A 6,000-nucleotide genomic window follows, 5' to 3' on the forward strand; every position below is an offset into this window, starting at 1 on the left:
CTTGTTAAAATTCCCTGTGAATCCGGCTACAGTAAATGGACCAGCGCTTTAAGTCTTGAAGAGTTGCTCACATCAATAATGAATTTCAAATAATTTATTCACTTCAGGAATAAGTGGCTGGCATACAATCCTTACAGCTGGTTTGTTGAGATAATTGATTTCCATATAGTTTAAAGATGGGAGAAAGAAACCTATGACAACCGCAGTGGATTTCGAGGCAATTGTGAACGCCATATCAGTTTAATTATAGCTCCAGCTGACATACGTTCTTCCTACCGGAATTTAAAAATCCGGGGAACTTGAATTACAGCAGCGATGAATTTTTCATGGACTTTTTTTTTTTTCACCCCTTTGCCTTATATACACCGGCTTTTGACAATAAGTATACTTATGTTAAGTTAGCCCGGGCCATTTTTAACACGAAATGTAGGAGGATTCTGTGCGACACAGATAACTCTAGGGGAACAGCCATAAAAATAAATGAGATTCATTAGTGTGCGGATGTAAGTTATCAGCACTCCTTGTTTAATTTCTAGAAGAATATATGTTTTCTATGAATACAAATTTTCAAATGTTAATCATCACATTCAGGAGGTGAAATGTCCCTCTTTTGGCTTTATTATCAATATGTAAAATAAAATCATTACATAGTGAAGCGCTCTTTGAATTTTAACAGGATAACAGGTATTGCAATATTAACCCCTTAAGGACAATAGGCGGTCCCTAAACCCATTGAAAACAATGCATTTTGAGCCCGTACATGTACGGGCTTTGTCATTAAGGGGTTAAAACAAAGCTGTTATTCTTTATATATTTAAGTTTTACCGTTGAAAGGTAACCCGGTGATATGATTGTACAGAGCAAAGAGCTGTCATAGTAAGAAAATGTTTAGAAGTTTTTTTTTATTGAAGGCAAATTGATCTTACCGGCCTTATTGTTAGGCTTTTGGTGGCTTTTATGCAGGAGGGACAAAATAGTTTGTATTCCTGACTAGTGAGCTCCAAAAACTTAATGGAGAAGGAAAATCTAAGATGTTGCTGAGCCTCAGGGATCACAAAATTAATTTGTCTGAATTCTTCTAAACAAATGGACCTTGTTGGCTCTAATATTGTAGCCATTGTCAGTTGTCTTGGCTTTATTAAAGGGGTAATAGTCATTATTATTATTATTATTAAGGAAGGTCGTTAACGTAAGGTTGTAGGCATCGTTAAAGAAGTGGGTCTTAAGGGTTTTTTGAAGTACTGAAGGCAGAGGGAAAGACGGATAGGACGAGGAAGGCATTCCAGAAAACAGCGGGAAGCTACAAGCGTGCATGAGGACTAGAAATAAGAGCACAGGACTCCTACAGATTTAATGGTTTTGGGAATAAAAGTAAGGGGGATCGGTCACCTTTTAGAAGCTATTATAAGTAGCAAAAGATGGCAGAGATGGCTAGAACAGTTTATTAATTTTGTGTTTTGACGTTTATCCCTCCCCCTTTATAACAGTAGATAGAACCAGCCAGCTACCACCAAAGCAGGACCGTAAGAAAGGGAAGCAATGACATTTACAAGGAGAATAATCATCACAATCCCGTAAACAGGACGTTAAAGGAATTTTTCCCATAGTCTTTACATAATGTGGGTTTCCAATACATATGTGTTGTTATTTCATCACAGGAAGCATTCTAAATAAACTGACCTTGCGATTCTTTAAATATGAACCCTTTAATAACCCATTATGCAGATTCTACGTAGCGACTCATCAAATGTGTTAAGCAAATGACTGTAATACCTGTCCTTGTGGAAACCTTGACTTGTCATTATTTAAAGATACACTTAATTTTATAACACGTTCGCAAACAGGGTGATCATCCATGATATACTGGAAGCAAAAGCACATGTGGTATCATCCAAGCGGAATTCTAAGAGGTCATGAAATCAATGTATAGTGTGAAGGAGTCAGCTCCGGAAATGTTCCTCCTCTTTACCCTGAGACCCTGGGATTGGAGCAAAAACCCTGAGAGTTCCCAGGGATGCGTTTTTTAGAATTTTAATATAAAACAAGCATTTTAAACATTTTTCTACATATTCTTATATAGTGTAGTGAATTTCAAAATGTATTATTTGGGAAAACATTACTAGATCTGGTGAAGTGGAAGAGGTACAGCGAGCATGCATAGAAGGGGTAATCATGTTTGGAAGTGATTGTGTTGAAGAGTAAATAGAGATTACTCTGTATGCAGGGAAAAAGTGGTGATCAAGTAAGAATCATACTAATAAAGCACACAAAAATAGATAGATAGATAGATAGATAGATAGATAGATAGATAGATAGATAGATAGATCTATAGATGATAGAGAGATAGATAGATATTGCCTACTTTTATCTTCATTATGAATGAATGTGAACTTTTATATTATACAAGTCTTTATGTTTTATTCATACTATGCCCATAAAACACGAGGGTATGCAAGCAGTAAACTACACGTGGCATATGATGATGATGATGATAATAATAATAATAATAATAATAATAATAATAATAATAATAATTGTCTGTGCAGTTAAAGTGGAAGGCATCCTTGCAGTGACAGTTGAGTATTATGAGCAAGAAATATGCCGTTTTGGTTGGATAAACAGCTAACGAACATGTTATTGTGTTAAGTTCACATTTTAAATAACACAAAAAGCATGTGAATACTAAGGCAGAATGAACAGAATGGCTGTTTGCCAGCTCAAGTACAGTAGAATACAATAACTCTGCCAAATTAAGTCAATAATACAATATTAATATAAATCCAAGTGCATTGCAATTGTTTTTAAACAAAATTACAGATTTCACCGAAGAAAAAGCACAATAGGATATACATTCTTTTTTCCACGCATGAGTTCTCATTGTCATGTTTGTAGCATTTGAATCATCATGGCACATGTTCAGTCTACATAAAGATACATAATATTCGGTCTTTGGCAGTTTTACATCTTAAATGAAGTTCTCAATCATTGTACATTCCCAAAGAAGAGACCAAAGTTGAAAGGTAACATTCTATTACTACTTATTTCCAATAAAGACATCACCTTCATTCTAACTTTACCTCCATGGCTTATATAATATAGTACCGCTGTCTACTAATGGGAAGAGATGTTTGTTTGTTGATAAATATGGACAGTAAGCATCACAGTCAATGTTGCATTGAGAAAAAAATTCTAACCATTTTTCTGCTGGACTAGCTCAATATGGAAGATTGTCTGGGTGGGGGTTCTTATGATGCCCTTTACGTACCATGTACCCTATGTGAAATTATCTACTGTATACACATAAAAAAATACCTACTCTCCAGACCCATTGGAATAAACTCACACTTTAAACTCACTTACATAAGTTTCATGGGCTGAACATATATATAATATATAAATATAGAAATATATATAATTCTTAGTCTGAAATATTTATTATGTGCCTTTTTATACAGTGCTTTTCTATATCAAATAGTTAGCACGATGGGGGAAAAAACCGTCAGAAAGGCTGAAATTGTATTGATCTATTAAATATTTACTTTCCCTTCTAGCTTAAACTAGAAAGAGTAATTTGTGTGTTGGCAGAAAACCCTGCAATTATATTCAGTGAATCCAAAAGCCCAACTCGCTCATGCAAAATGCAAACAAATTAGTTTAAATGTTCTAATTACCAACTATGGCCAGGATAACTTCATGTGTTTTACAAATGTTCTAATTGTATTCAAAAGACCATAACGCTGTATAATGTGTATTGTGATATTGGTTATCTGACTCCCAGGCCTCTTTTCCACTCCAAATTACATTAAGAATAAGTAAAGCTATGTACGTACAGTCCGTTTGAACCTGCCAAAGCTAAAGTATGTAAGGTGTGAATAGTATGTGACATTGTGATATTGTGACATGAAGTATGCCCTAACTTGATAAACAATTACACAGAAACATCATTGTCGTTGTAAATAACAACATAAGTATTTAGATTTACAATATTTTTTTCTTAATGCTGAGAGCCGAAGACCTGATGGGAGATTAAACATTGCAAACGAGCGTTAAATATGTAATTTGCCGAATATGTTTTATTGAGATATTGAATACAATATGGTTTTCTTTTGGCCATACTGATAATTTGTTTTGGATTTACGACCTGGCTATGAATTTAATGTGTTTTGATTTCTAGATGCTGCAAGCAGGAAGCCATTTTTCTTGGAAATCAACTATGATCAAATCACACTGTTGTCTTTTTTAATCTGTAACTAAAATCCACACTCCTGATTAAAAAGCCATTTTTGCAATGCCAGAACGGTGACGTTAGAGTCGTGACAATGCTTATTACAGTAAATCTTCACAAACTAGAAGACGTAATAATAAACTATTAGCCCATTACATGGCGTAGACCTGATATCATATGATTTGATATTTGAATTCCATGAAGAACAAACAAACCTTTTCTTCTATAAGTGTGTTTGTACAAGCACTCTGCGGGCGAAATATAGTGCAAAATGGTTTTCCCAATGAACTAGTTAAGACATGTATTGTTTTATTATATTTTCAGAAATTTAATCATGAATGCCAGGAACATGATCAAACTATTTCTTCCAAAAATAATCAATATGGAGATTTAAACGCTGGTTGCTGGTCCCAGGATAGCTATGGATTGTGCTTTGGCGCTCTTTAATTCCGACCAATTAATGACCAGTTTACACTATATGGTGTAGCCATAACAATGATCTCAGTATACAGTAGATGAAGTTTACTTAGCAAGGAGGAGGCGTGCGTGAAAGAACAAGTTTAAAGTCAAGTGTAAACAACCAGTACAAAAAAATGAAGAATACACAAAAAACAATGCATATCAGTTTCATCGTGAATAATGCCTTCTGGATTGTGTTCTAAATGGATAAAGCAAATTACCAGGTTTGAAGGAGAAATGTAAATGCATTAAAGCAGTTTCCAGGAGGCCATCTGACTAAGACACCAATTTGTAGCCAGAATCTTTGATCCGGGTTACCTGTGCAATCTGCCAAAATGCTGGATATATAACGCTTGTGTGTACTCATGGAGCAGCTTGACATAAAGATATGATTGTAATCCACAGAGGAGGAATAATGACGTGATATGCTTAAGTAAAAGGATATTGACAGTGTTCCAGTGTTTGTTTCATTTGTATTTCAACCCCTATGGCTTGATTAGTCAGCAAGGATTGGGAATTTAAAATTCTAGAACATAATGGATTAGGATTGTGTTTGTATACAGTATTTTACACTATATATTCCATTTTACTTCCATTGTTTACCCTTATATACTAAGGAACTAAGAGTGGAACTAGGATTAACAAAACTTTTCTTAAAGGGAAACCGCTGCCTCTACAAAAGGCATTACTGTATAAGAAGATTAAGCAGCTCCTTGGGGTCCACATTAGTCTAAAGGAACCCTTCATTGGATATGGAAGTGGTAGGAGACTTCACGAACATCCCTGGGAACCTCCCGGGGCAGACTACTTAGAACCCCCCCTCTTCTACGAGAGTGGCTTTGTGTGGGGCTAGGGCAAGTCTCGGCGTTCACTTTGGGAGCTATCGTTGGTGAGGATAAGGGGAGAATGAGCCAGGAGTAGGGGAACATGGGTGCGAAGTTGAAGGGACCAACCCCAACATATTCAATGCAAAACGTTTATTATTATTATTATTACTACTGAAGGGGTTAATGCAGACAAGCACCTTCAGTCCGGTATTTTTTGTGATGTGACAAGAACCTATACGTTATTTAATTCTCACACACAGTACATAGATGCATAGCTCCCCCCCCATCGTCGTCTCTGTTTTGAATCTTATATAATAGGATCTACGTTGGGTGCCGCTTTGTTTTGTAGAAAACCTCTTTGCTTACTTCAGTGTTTTCATAAGCGCCTTTTATATTTGCTGTGCTTTTTACATCGGAATGAGAAGATATGTTTACAAACCGCGTGATCGATAAGTACCTGGTATCTCTTCCTGTGTCAGAAACGTAAGA

This window comes from Spea bombifrons, chromosome 3 (genome assembly GCF_027358695.1).
Source record: "Spea bombifrons isolate aSpeBom1 chromosome 3, aSpeBom1.2.pri, whole genome shotgun sequence".
Lineage (NCBI taxonomy): Eukaryota > Metazoa > Chordata > Amphibia > Anura > Pelobatidae > Spea > Spea bombifrons.